The sequence below is a fragment of the Cebus imitator genome, unplaced genomic scaffold (genome assembly GCF_001604975.1).
Source record: "Cebus imitator isolate Cc_AM_T3 unplaced genomic scaffold, Cebus_imitator-1.0 Scaffold18, whole genome shotgun sequence".
In the NCBI taxonomy this organism is placed as follows: Eukaryota; Metazoa; Chordata; class Mammalia; order Primates; family Cebidae; genus Cebus; species Cebus imitator.
Window position 1 is genome coordinate 12,895,252 of NW_016107333.1, and position 14,379 is coordinate 12,909,630.

Here is a 14,379-nt window from a genome sequence, read left to right on the forward strand (position 1 = left end):
AGATATCCTCAGTCCTTTGGTGATTAAATGCACATTGGCAAATCTATGTCTTGTCCAGATTCACTGTTGTAAAGCATGAGCAGAGGCTAGAAGTATCATCTGGATTGTTGTGAAAGGTTTAAAAGCAGCGGCCCCTCCCTGCTTTTACTCATTTCCCCCATCCTTGTTTAGGTATAAAGCACTGTGAATGAAGGTAGTTGTCAGGTTAGCTGCAGGGGTGTGGGTGTTTTTATTTTTTTGAGGGGAGAGTTAGTTTTAATTTTATGGGCTCCTTTTCCCCCTTTTATGGAGATCTAATTGCATTGGTTAAAAGCAGCTAACCAGTTATTTAGAATATGCTCTCTAGCCAAGTCTAACCTTATTTAGATGCTGTAGATGGACAAGCTTGATTGTTTGAACCAAAATGGGAACATTAAACAAACATCACAGCTCTCACTAATAATACTGTGACTTTGCTGTCAAGTGTAGATTACCCACTTCAAAAAAAGTGTGTGACCATTTTGTATGGCTTGTCTGGAAACGTCTGTAAATCTTATGTTTTAGTAAAATAAAAGAACATAGGAACTATTTATTGCCACATCCATTCAGGATAGAAGAGGGATTAAAGCACAAAAGTGAATATTTCAAAACAAGAAAAAGAAGCTTTAAATATTAAAGCTACATCGATCAAACACATTGCCATGAAACAAGGAGAGATTCTGGTGTCTCTTATGAATCCAGCTCACTACACTGTACTTGGTGGTAGTCTTGTTTCCCTCATTAAAATCTAAATTTCCAAAGACGAGGAAATTGAAATTGTGTTTTCTAGCTGAATCCCCAGCATAGAGCCAGAGACACAATGGGCCCTCAAGAATTTTTCACCGAATAAATGAAAATGATAGCAGAAAGCAACAGGTGTTGAATTTCAATGGTACAGGTGGCCTGAACCAGGGTGGCTACATTAAATTAGCTACATTGAATTGAGAAAAAGGGATGGATGTAAGAGGAAGAAAACTCAGGGCTGGTGGGGTGTCTCAACGCCTGTAAATCCCAGCACTTTGGAAGGCCAAGGTATGTAGATGACTTGAACTCAGGAGTTCAAGACAAGCCTGGCTAACAGAGCAAAACCCTGTCTGTACTAAAAATATAAAATTCAGCTGGGTGTGGTGGTGTGAGCCTGTAATCCCAACTACTAAGGCAGGAGAATCACTTGAACCTGGTAGGCAGAGGTTGCAGTACTCAGGAGGCTGAGTCAGGAGAATTACTTGAACCAGGGAGGTGGAAGTCGCAGTGAGCCAAGACCATGTCATTGCACTCAAGCCTGGGTAACAGAGTGAGACTGTCTTAAAAAAAAAAAAAAAAAAAGAAAGAAAAGAAAAGAAAAGAAAGAAAAAAGGAAAAATCATCAGGACTTAGGGTAAAGGGGTGAGGAAGAAAAACTTATGGAAGGTGTCAAGGTGTCAAATCCCAGTCACCAGCAGAACGAGGGTGACATGAACTGAAAAAAGTATTATTATGAGAGCAGATTTTAAAGGAAAGAAAATGGGTTTAGCAGCAAAACCTAGGATCCACATTTTACATGTTCATTTCTAAAATGATTACACTATTTTCCCACACAATTGTAGGCAGCCTTTGAATCTACCTAGATAATTTTAGATTTCTATTTTTATTTTTTTGAAAAAATAGAGAAGGGTCTTGCTATGTTGCCCAGGCTGATCTCAAACTCCTGGGCTCAAGAGATCCTCCCACCTCAGACTCCCCAAAGTGCTGGGATTATAGGCGTGAGCCATCATGTGCAGCCAATTTTAGATTTCTGATAATGAAACAAGAATTCCTTAGTGATGCCAATTGTATAGTTTGGAGTTCTTCTATTTATTTCCTTCCCACTGTCCGAATGATAACATCCTAACACTGTCTGCTTTGCGGGGTAAAGGAACAGGACATAGGGCTTCCTCCACATCTTCCTGCCTAGTTAGTTCATAATTTGATATCTGAAGGAAAAGAAAATCAGGCTGCAACAGCAACCAGAGCAAAGAGTGGGCTCTACTTCCCCAGATTTCCTTCTAAAAGGAGCCACAGTTTCTAGAAAATCAGTTTGTTTCCAGTGCACTGGAATTAAGACAAACAAGTAAGGCCAGACATAAATTCCTACTGGTGGGTAACTGTTCCTTCAATTCCACATTCTGACATCTATACATTTGAAGTGAAGACTACAGCATGCCATCACTTTTTAAAAGTTACTTTCTTCTATATGCTAGTTTCTCTATATTTACAGCACATCCTCCACTGGAAGTATATCAAATTTTTCTTTCAGGTAAGAAGTCACATCTAAAGAGAAGTCCTTCTCTTTTAGAAGGAATTATCTTTTTTATTATTGTTTTTTGAGATGGAGTCTTGCTCTGTCACCAGGCTGGAGTGCAATGGCGTCATCTCAGCTCACTGCAACTTCCACTTCCCTAGTTCAAGTGATTCTCCCATCTCAGCCTCCCACATAGCTGGGACTACAGGCACGCACCACCATGCCCGGCTAATTTTTGTATTTTTAGTAGAGATGGGGTTTCCCCATGTTGGCCGGGCTGGTCTCGAACTCCCGGCCTCAGGTGATCTGCCTGTTTCAGCCTCCCAAAGTGCTGGGATTACAGGTGTGAGCCACCACACTCAGTGGAATTATCTTTTTTTAAATACTAAATCTGGCCAGGCCCGGTGGCTCACACCTGTAATCCCAGCACTTTGGGAGGCCGAGGCGAGCGGATCACCTGAGGTCGGGAGTTTGAGACCAGCCTGACCAACATGGAGAAACCCCATCTCTACTAAAAATAAAAAATTAGCCGGCATGGTGGCACATGCCTGTAATCCCAGCTACTTGGGAGGCTGAGGCAGGAGAGTCGTTTGAACCCAGGAGACGGAGATTGCGGTGAGCCAAGATTGTGCCATTGCACTCCAGCCTGGGCAACAAGAGTGAAACTCTGTCTCAAAAAGTTAATAAATAAATAAATAAATAAAAATAAAAATACTAAATCTATCTCCTCTAAGAGTTTTTAGGAACAGAAAACCTATACAATGTTGAGCCAGCATAGCAATTGCCAAAGTTTGCCACAAAAGCATCCTTGTAAGCCCCCACTAAACTAAAATTTCTAGCAAGGAGAAGGAATAAGGGATAGGATGGCCGACAGAAGGAAAGGAGAAGCCCCGTTAACTGAAGAATGGCTTCAAAACACTGAGTCTTCTCTGTTGTTGACAAATTCCAGTTATTTTTTTCTTCTCTTGCCTGTGATTTTATTCTGAGCTCCTTAACCAAGGAACGTTTCATGTAATTCTTCCCAAGGTTGAAGAAAGAAGTTCTTTCCAATTCCCTCACCTTCAGAAGTTTCTTTCTCATTTCCAAGTCACCACATGCAAATCTCAACGTCTGTGATATTTCTCTTCCTCTTCTTTCTACTCCTGGCCCAAACTGAACAGAACCTGCTTGTCCTCAGGATGTTGTGATAATTTTTTTTCAAATGCTGTCTCATTGTAATTTGGTGATTATGTGTTTCCTCTGGCGCATTTCACATTTACCCCGGAATGAGAGGGAAAAAACTACCATTGTGGGCTTGAAGAATGAACATTACATGGAAAAATTAGCAACATAAATTTTGGTTTTTTTGAGATGGAGTTTCACTCGTCGCTCAGGCTGGAATGTAGTGGTGCAATTTCTGCTCACTGCAACCTCCGCCTCCTGGGTTCAAGTGATTCTCCGGCCTCAGCCTCCCAAGCAGCTGGAATTACAGGCATGTACCACCATGCCTGGCTGATTTTTGTATTTTTAGTAGAGATGGTTTCACCATGTTGGCCAGGCTGGTCTCGAACTCCTGACCTCAGATGATCCACCTGCCTCAGCTTCCCAAAGTGCTGGAATTACAGGCGTGAGCCACCATGCCTGGCCAGCAACATAAATTTTAAGTAAGTTATTTAATAGTTATTATAACACACTAACTATAAAATTGGTTCACAATTTTCACCAGAAAATTATTTTTGTTTTGTTTTACCAGGAAACGTTTCCCCCTTGTCATCAGTCCCCTTATAACACTGCAGATTCCAGTGTCACAGTAAAACCATTAATCAAATCAATGGAAAAAAACCCCTATTTATTTATTTATTTACTGAGACAAGGTCTCCCTATGTTGCCCGGGCTGTTTTTGAACTCTTAGCCTCAAGTGAACCTCCTACCTTGGCCACGCCAAGTGCTAGAATGACAGCATGAGCCATTGTGTCCAAAAGAACTATTTTTAAAAATCTTTCTTACTCTTCAAGTCTTTTCAATCACACAGTACTTCTAGAATTTTCTCCATCCCTTACTCTGGTGATTTTTTTTTTTTTTTTTTTTTTTTTTTTTTTTTCTGTAGAGACGGGGTTTCACCATGTTGACCAGACTGGTCTTAAACTCCTGACTTCGGGTGATCTACCCGCCTCAGCCTCTCAAAGTGCTGGGATTACAGGCGTAAGCCACCGCACCCGGCCACTCAGGTGACGTTCTTGAGATCTACCCCTGAAAGTTTAGAAACCTGCCACAACTTGTGAAATAGGCACACTTAGCCATCTGCATCCTCCATTAAAGCAAGCGTCATGTATTCACGTCATGTTTTAGGTTTTCCAAACACAAGTTTGTGCACAATTATTTTAAGTATGTACAGAGCCAGGTAACAGGACTGAACAAATATCAAGTTCAACCAGTGTGACTCCTAAGTGCTGGAAGGTAAAGCAGGTAAACCGGATTATCTGGTAGGTCTTTCTCCATTATTAACTGCTTTCACAAAAAAGAAACATCAATGCTTCAGTAATATGTAAGGCTATGGATGCTGATTCTTATTGAAGTATAATGGCAGAAATCTTTCCCCCTGAAAAAGGACATGTACCAAGTTTTTTATGTCCTTGCATCATAAAGATATCAAATATATTAATTTTTTTTTTTTTTTTGAAACGGAGTTTCGCTTTTGTTGCCCAGTTTGGAGTGCAATGATACAATCTTGACTCATCACAACCTCCACCTCCTGAGTTCAAGCGATTCGCCTGCCTCAGCTTCCCGAGTAGCTGGGATTACAGGCATGTACCACCATGCCCAGCTAATTTTGTATTTTTAGTAGAGACAGGGTTTCTCTATAGTCAGGCTGGTCTCAAACTCCTGACCTCAAGTGAACTGCCCACCTCGGCCTCCCAAAATGCTGGAATTACAGATATGAGTCACTGTGCCCAGCTCAAATATATTAATTTTTAATCTTCTTTCGAGAGGTTGCTTGATTAAAGGTTAGGACAAATTTTAATTTAAAAACTCATGATTTTATTATCTCGATTTCAGTTTTAAAAGTCCTATATTGTATATATGTAGGATATAAACTTTTTGAGTTAAACTCTTTTGATATTCACAAAATTAACATAAATAAAATAGCTAAAATACTTAAAGGAATAGTACAACAGGAGTTTGATACTTAAAGGAAGAAAGAGAAAAAAATGAATAAATAAAGAAACTTATAAAATGTACATGATCAGTGTTTTATTTTTTTCATTCTTAAGTTTTAGAGGTTTTAACAACTGAGCCTTTCAAACTGCAAGCTACGGAGGTTCTATGGTTTCAAAGAAATCACACAAAAATATCCAGCTTCCCTGAAATATAAACCAGAAACTGTTTAAAATTGGTTCTGGGTGACTCTGTTAGGGTAAAATAAGAGCCTTCAAATGATGGATATTTTTTAAAAACAGGCCTGCTTCATTTTCCAGAAGCAACCTCCATCTTTGCAAATACCATTACTATCACCTTCCCCCAGGAATTACTAGGATTCTTAGAATTTTACGCTACTGACTAAAGACATAATCAGGGCCAGGGGTGGTGACTCACATCTGTAATCTCAGCACTTTGGGAGGCTGAGGCAGGAGGATTGCTGCCTGTCTCAAAAATAAATAAATAAATAAATAAATAAGACCAAAATCAGAATCAGCAGTACCTTGAGGCTGCTATTTAAAATACAGTCCTCACAAGACAACTCTGAAAATGGTTTAAAAAACAAACAGGCCCAGCACGGTGGTTCACGCCTTTAATCCCAGCACTTTGGGAGGCTGGGGCAGGGGGACTGCCTGAGCTCAGCAGTTCGAGACCAGCCTGGGCAACATGGTGAAACCCTATCTCTACTAAAATACAAAAAAATTAGCTGGGCATGGCAGCGTGCACCTGTAGTTCCAGCTACTGGGGAAGCTGAGGCAGGAGAATTGAGAGAACCTGGGAGATGAAGGATGCAATGAGCCAAGATTGCACCACTGCAATCCAGCCTGGGCAACAGAGTGAGACTCTGTCTCAAAAAAAAGAATGCAAAATTCCTTAAAACAGAAGAGTACCTACCTATACACTTGTAACTTTTATATGTAATTGGTTTTAAAGTCATTAAGATTTAACATAAAGAAGCAGTTTTAAAGGGACCTTCCTTCAATAGCCACTAATAAAAGACGGGTTAAATAAATTGGGGTTACATTCATACAATGAATTACTAAACAGTTATTTAATTTATTTGTTCTTAATCCCTGGATTTAAAACTAAACAGCTATTTAAAAAATGAGGTAGGCCGGGCAAAGTGGCTCATGCCTGTAAATCCCAGCACTTTGGGAGGCCAAGGCAGGTAGGCTTGCATGCAGGAGTTCAAAACCAGCCTGGACAACATGGTAAAACTCTGTCTCTACTAAAAATTAAAAAATTAGGCAAGCATGGTGGCACACACACCATCCGTGCTCCCAGCTACTTGGGAGGCTGAGGTAAGAGGATCACTTGAACCCAGGAGGTTGAGGCTGCTGTGAACTGGGATTGTGCCACTTGCACTCCAGTCTGGGCGACAGAGTGAGACCCCATCTCAAAAAAAAAGAGGTAGATGTATGTACAATGGCATAGATCACTCTCCAGGAAATATTGTTAGGTTAAAAAGAAATCAAGAAACACAGTGTGCTCCTATTTGTATACAGAAGCAAAAATAAGAATACATATATACAAACACATATAAAAAGTATGTGATATACACACACAAACATGCTGGCACACACCAGGCTGTCCCAGAAAACATTCAGAAGAAACCAATAAATACAGTTGAAATACAGTTATCTCTGGGGCTAAATTATGTCAGGGTTAAATTAAGTTATCTCAGGACTAAAGTCCTGAAAGTAAGACTTTTTATTTTTTTCTTTCTTTTTTTTTTGAGACAGGGTCTTGCTCTGTCACCCAGGCTGCAGTGCACACCCAGGTTGGAGTGCAGTGGTGTAATCACAGCTCACTGTAACTTCCATCTCCCAGACTCAATGATCCTCCCACCTTAGGCTCCCAAGCCTAAGGGACTTGGGACTACAAGTGCATGCCACCACACCTGGCTAATTTTTGTTTTTCTTCTTTTGTAGAGATGGGGTTTTGCCATGTTGCCCAGGCTGGTCTCAAACTCCTGGGCTCAAGTGATCTGCCTGCCTCATCTTCCCAAAGTGCTAGGTATGAGCCACCATTCCTGGATGAGAGATTTTATTATTTGCCCTTCAGCACATTTTAAAAAATTGTTAAATTTGACCACCCCTCCGACACAGAGTCTGAAAAGCTTTATAAAAGGTGGTTCAAAGCATATATGTATTTACATATATACACACAGACTCGCTCTGTTGCCCAGGCTGGAGGACAGTGGTGCAATCTCGGCTCACTGCAACCTCCACCTCCCAGGATCAAGCAATTATCCTGCCTCAGCCTCCTGAGTAGCTGGAATTACAGGCGCACACCTCCACACCCAGCTAATTTTTTTGTATTTTTAGTAGAGACAGGGTTTCACCATGTTGGTCAGGCTGGTCTTGAACTCCTGACCTCGTGATCCACCCACTTCAGTCTCCCAAAGTGCTGGGGTTACAGGCATGAGCTACTGTGCCCAGCCACACACATATTTTTATATGTGTATAAACTCTTTAGGGAAAGTTAATTTTCTTCCCAGGATGATGAGATTAAAGATATTTTCTTCTGTTCTTTTCTTTCTCCCCCAACCTCTAGACTTGGAGGTCTATCTAAGCATTTTCAGGACTACCATTTCCAAAAACAAACAAACAAACAAACAAACAAACAAACAAAAAACCTCTTTTAACATTTCTTAGGTTGCTAAGATACATAAATTATGGCTTTCTCCTACTGCCAACAGAGGTTTATATGGGACAATCTTAACCCTAAATCTCTAAATAATAAGTAGGAACAGGCTAGCCAGTTGATGGCTTAAAAAAAAAAATAGGGTCAGGCCAGGCGCGGTGGCTCACGCCTGTAATCCCAGCACTTTGGGAGGCCGAGGCGGGTGGATCACGAGGTCAAGATATCGAGACCATCCTGGTCAACATGGTGAAACCCCGTCTCTACTAAAAAATACAAAAAATCAGCCGGGCATGGTGGTGCTTGCCTGTAATCTCATCTACTCAGGAGGCTGAGGCAGGAGAATTGCCTGAACCCAGGAGGCGGAGGTTGCGGTGAGCCGAGATCGCGCCACTGCACTCCAGCCTGGGTAACAAGAGTGAAACTCCGTCTCAAAAAAAAAAAAAAAAATAGGTCAGTAGAGGGATTGTTCAACAGCCTGCAGGGACAACAGAGGAACCACACAACTTGTTGACTACGCCACAGTGAACAGCAACATAATAGTAGAAGCCATCCCCCATAGTTCTCCATCTGGTTGTGGGAGAGCTTCCTGACCTACAAGTAAAGATGATCATGTGCTTCAGGGTTCCTGGTTCTATCTTAATGACACAGGAGGAGCCCCAGGCTGAAAACAGTTCAACAGACACTCTTGGTCATCTAGCTTAGCTGGGAGGCATCCCGGTCAAGCCTAGCTAGAAGGAATCCCGATCTAGCTACAAAGGAATAAATTGTTGCAAAAATGTCTCCTGAAACAAGCACTACATAAAATAAATCTGCAACATTTAATTACCCTCAATTTTGCTTTCTTAGAATTGGGATACACTTCATGACATGTGGACAACTTTCTTTTTAATACAAATAGAAAAGTATTCTACTAAGCTTGGGGTTGCCTCCAATAAAATACAGCAAGTTCCGTGGCTGGGCACCGTGGCACACACCTGTAATCCCAGCAGTTTGGGAGGCCGAGGTGGGCGGATCATAAGGTCAAGAGATGGAGACCATCCTGGCCAACATGGTGAAACCCCCATCTCTACTAAATACACAAAAAATTAGCTGGGTCTGGTGGTGCAAGCCTGTAGTCCCAGCTGCTCAGGAGGCTGAGGCAGGACAATCGTTTGAATCCAAGAGGCGGAAGATGCAATGAGCCAATGAGCCGAGACTGCACCACTGCACTCCAGCTTGAAGGAGAGTGAGATTCCGTCATATATATATATATATATATATATATATATATATATACACACACACATATATATATATACACACACACACACACACACACACATATATACACATATATATACATATATATATGGCAAGTCCCCAATCCACTTCCGTCACTGCACCAAAGATGATGTTTCTCTTACTGAAAACTGAAAAATTTTAAGACAAAGTTAGAGTTGACTTAGTATCATTTCTTTCCCTCATTTCCTCATTATGCAATATACTGTCTGTACCTACTTGATGCCGGAAAAAATAAAGGCCATTAGAAATAAATAATGAAGTTGGGATGGCTATAACAGAATACTTCATATTTACATACACATATTTACACATATTACACTCCTGACCTCAGGAGTGTATGCCGACGTTGGCCTCCCAAAATGCTGGGATTACAGGCATGAGCCACCTTGCCCAGCCTACACATATATTTTTACAAATACTTTTGTAATACTTAGAATATATACAAATAGGGATGCCATTTATTTCAGTAAACACTTATCAGGGGGCTACTATGTTATTTATTATTTTAGGATGCAGATGAAGATAATAATGAATTAGTTATAATAGTCAAACTACAAATTCTGTTGACTGCTTCTCTTTATTTTCCCACTGAGACTTTCTTAAACAGATAAAGGCAGGGATTGAGATAATCACAGTTATTTAAGATAAAGGAAAGAACCACTTTCTAAAAACAGACAACTTGGCTGGGCATGATGGCTCATGCCTGTAATCCCAACACTGGGAGGCCGGGGTAGGCATATCACCTGAGGTCAGGAGTTCGACACCAGCCTGGCCAACATGGTGAAACCCTGCCTCTACTAAAAACACAAAACCTAGCCAGGTATATTGTGGGGTACCTGTAGTTCCAGCTAGTTGGGAGGCTGAGGCAGGAGAATCGTTGAACCCAGGAGGCGGAGGTTGCAGTGAGCTGAGATCATGCCACTGCACTCCAGCCTGGGAGACAAGAACGAGACTGTCTCAAAAAAATAAATAAATAAAATAAAAATAAATAAATAAAAGTTAGTGCATGCTAAAAGCCCTAGGCAGTACACAGACACCAAGGACTACAGAGCCAGAGAAATGAGTGCTCTCCTTTTGGTTTTGCCATGTTCTAACACGGGGTTAAATAAACGACCTAGCAGAGGGGCCAGGCATGCGGGGGTGGGGGGTAAGACTAGTGAGTTAGGATAGAAAAAAGTTCACCCTTTGACTACCTTCTCTAACAGGGTGACATCTTTGTCTTGGTGTCAGCTGTACACGCCCCTTTGTTTCCTCTAAGGTCTTAACATCATAATCCTAACAGACACTGAAAAGGTGGTGAGCTTTTGGAAAATATGACCACTCCGCCTGCCCACGCTATGCTCTTGATTGTGAGTCAGCACAAAACCATTGTGGTACAAGGCTGAAAATTAAGGCCCAATATTAGGTTCTGCCTTGACACCTGAGGAAAATCAGAGGGCTCCAAATGATCTCAGTACACACTGCCCTTCTCACTCTGCTTCTGCTGATAAAGTCCCCTGGCCACCCTCTTTATCACAAGGACCAGGCACAGTGTCTGCTTAGCCCTGAGAAGTGGGTTTTAGTTCCCTGCCAGCCTGCAGTTATTCAAACAAGCCAATCACATCCTCTCATGGGAACCAAGAATGACCCCACCCTCCTGATACTAAAAAGCCTGCTTCCTGCAGCCCCTAGTTGTTCCTGATAACAGGCCTGGGTGGTCAGGTGTGGCATGCTGTGTCCTCCTCCTCTAGGCTGGGACTACATGTGACTGAAACTCTGCTGTTGATCTTACCTGTCCAGTCTCGAGATCAACAAGTTTTCAGTGTCAAGAGCATCAGGTATTCAGCCATTCCTGTAACTGTAAGCAGAAATCCCTCCCTCATTAACGGGGTGAAGAGGAGGTAATTAAAACAACCTCCACAGCCCGGTGAGGTGGCTCCCAGCACTTTGGGAGGCCAAGGCAGGAGGATCGTTTGAGATCCCCAGGAGTCTGAGATCAGCCCAGGAAACAGAGGGAGATCCTGTCTCTACCAAACATAAAAAATCAGCCAAGTATGGGGGTGTACACCTGTGGTCCCAGCTACCTGGGAGGCTGAGGTGGGAAGATGGCTTGAACCCACGTGGTTGAAGCTGCAGAAAGCAGGCAGTGATTGTGCCACTAAACTCAGGCTGGGTAATAGCAAGAACCTGTCTCAAACGACGACAACAACAACAACAACGAAACAAAACCAAACTGACCTCCAGAAAAGGTGCCATTTTCTAGGATCCTGAGGTACAAAGCAGGTGTATTCACAGATTTTAATAAGATTATCCTGAGAAATTACATTGAGGAGTATATAAAGTCAGCTTTCTGTTTACCTAAGTATATTTTGCATATACATCCAGACTCTGCCATGACACACTCAAGCAATTTTCAAGTTAAAGGCATTACCTTACATGTTCCAGAAATGTGGCATATTCCATGTTACAGAATGTTAAATGTTACATTATATACAGATCCCACCATAATAAAAGAGTAGGGGAATTACAAGGAAACCAATAGTTAAAACCAAAGGACATCTGCTTTCATTCCCAGATGTTACTTTATCTAAACCTATTTACGTGTATCAGTTTCTAATGGGAACCACAACCATAACTGGGATTTCCCACTGACATGGGAAAAAAGGATCGTAGGCTTCTTGGGAGCCCATGAGGAGCCAGAGTGGGGAGGTTAGTCACTGCTCATGAATAAATCTGTCCAATTCCTTATTTAAAACTATACATGAGTAAGTCTATTTGCCATTTTTCTTCTTCAGGTTTTATCCGCACAAATGATCTGTCTTCAAAGTCTACTCTTAGACCAGTTATAAACCATCAATAACCCCCAAAACCATAAGGAACTCACTTCTTTCTGGGAGAGCACCCTGGGGAAGCTGTAGAGGGTGTCAGGAAAGGACATGGATTTCTTCCTGCACTCTTTTTTTTTGCGGGGAGGGGGGGGTGGAATGGAGTCTCACTCTGTCCCCCAGGTTGGAGTGCAGTGGCATGATCTCGGATCACTGCAACCTCTGCCTCCCAGGTTCAAGCAATTCTCGTGCCTCAGCCTCCCAAGTAGCTAGGATTACAGGTGTCCACCACTATACCCAACTAATTTTTTATGTTTTTAGTGGAGATGGGGTTTCACCATGTTGGCCAGCTGGTCTCGAACTCCTGATCTCAAGTGATCTGCCCACCTTGGCCTCCCAAAGTGCTGGAATAATAAGTGTGAGCCACTGCACCTGGCCCCTTCCTCCATGCTTAATCCCACAGATCAGTGAGTTCTTATAGCACTGGCATTGCTAACTAGTTGTATGTTTATTTTCAGCTTCTTTGATAGGGAAACAAACAAAAAAAATCACCACTTTTCTATCAAACTTAGATTACATCTTCAAAAACTAGAGTCAGGGAAAATTGAAGGGAAGCGAAAATAAACATGCATTCAAGGGAAATAAACAGATTCACTTCTGACAGGATGACAAACAGTTATCACAGTTTCATACATTTCTAGGAGGGAAGAAAGGGCAGCGAGAAGAAAAAAAAAATGCTCTTTCAGCCTAAGAGACCTGCATTTGATGGTAGACTCCACCACTCACGGAGTGAGTGTGTAACTGGCTAGCTAATTGGGTTAAGCTTACATTTTCCTATACTATAAAATTGAGATAATAGGCCAGGCACAGTGGCTGATGCCCATCATCTCAGCACTTTGGGAGGCCAAGGCAGGTGGATTACAAACTAAATATACAAAAAATACTAAAATACAAAAATACAAAATAAAATACAAAATACAAAATTACTACTAAAAATACAAAAATTAGCTCGGTATGGTGGCGTGTGCCTGTGATCTCAGCTACTCAGAAGGCTGAGGCAGGAGAACTGCTTGAACCCAGGAGGCAGAGGTTGCAGTGAGCTGAGATCATGCCATTGCACTCCAGCCTGGGTGACAGAGGAAGACTCCTTCTCAAGAAAAGAAAAATTGAGATAATATACCACCAGCAATGAAGATTAAGTGAGATAATGTGAACATATCTCTCATATACAATGGACAGGAAATAAAGACAGCTTTAAAAAGCAGGCATGAGAAAGGGAGAACATCATAATTCATCTAGTAAGCAAAATGGCAAGAAGAACTGAAAGTTGTTCTTGTTGCCCTTAGAAATCCCAGAATTTAGTACACTTTTCTTGCATGAATGCATTAACAAGTGAATGGATTCCATCCTAATATCTCATACATACATGGTATACAGTAGTATGATTAGGCAAATCTAACCTGCTGCCTGTTTTTCTAAGGTCCATGAGCTAAGAATGGTTCTTATATTCTTTTTTTTTTTTTTGAGATGGAGTCTTGCTAGACTCAGGCTAGAGCGCAGTGGCACGATCTCAGCACTGCAACCTCTGCCTCCTGGGTTCAAGTGATTCTCATGCCTCAGCCTTCCAAGTAGTAGAGACAAGGTTTCGCTATGTTGGCCAGTCTGGTCTTGAACTCTTGATTTTAAGTGATCCTGCTGCCTTAGCCTCCCAAAGTGCTAGGATTACAGGCGTGAACCACTGCACCCAGCCTAGTTCTTATAGTCTTAAATAATGAAAATAAAAATAAAGAACAATATTTTGTGACACATGAAACCGATTTTAGTGTCCACAATGAATTTTTCTTGGAACACAGCCACGCTCATTTGTTTTGTACTATTTGTCACTGCTTTTGCATGACATTGGCAAATCTGAAGAGTTGCAACAGAGACCTATGGCCTGCAAAGTCAATTTATCATCTGACCCTTTATGGAAAAAGTTTGCTGATCCTTGGTACAGTAGAGTACCCAAAAGAAGCAGTATATTTCCTCTGGAGCAAAACTGCCTATGTTCGCAACTGAGCTCTGCCATATACTAACTAGGTGAAATCGACTCAGTGTTTAACTTCTCTGTGCCTTACTTTTTCCTCCATAAAATGAGAGTCATGATAGTGCCTACCTGACAGAATTTTGTGAGGATTCAACAAATTAATACAA

General features: G+C 41.6%; 1 protein-coding gene across 1 annotated transcript in view; it reads right to left on the reverse strand.

Moving 5' to 3' along the window:
* Positions 1–14,379, reverse strand: part of FGD6 (FYVE, RhoGEF and PH domain containing 6) — a 137,268-nt gene that overhangs the window by 91,887 nt on the left and 31,002 nt on the right. The gene's annotated exons all lie outside the window — the stretch shown is intronic.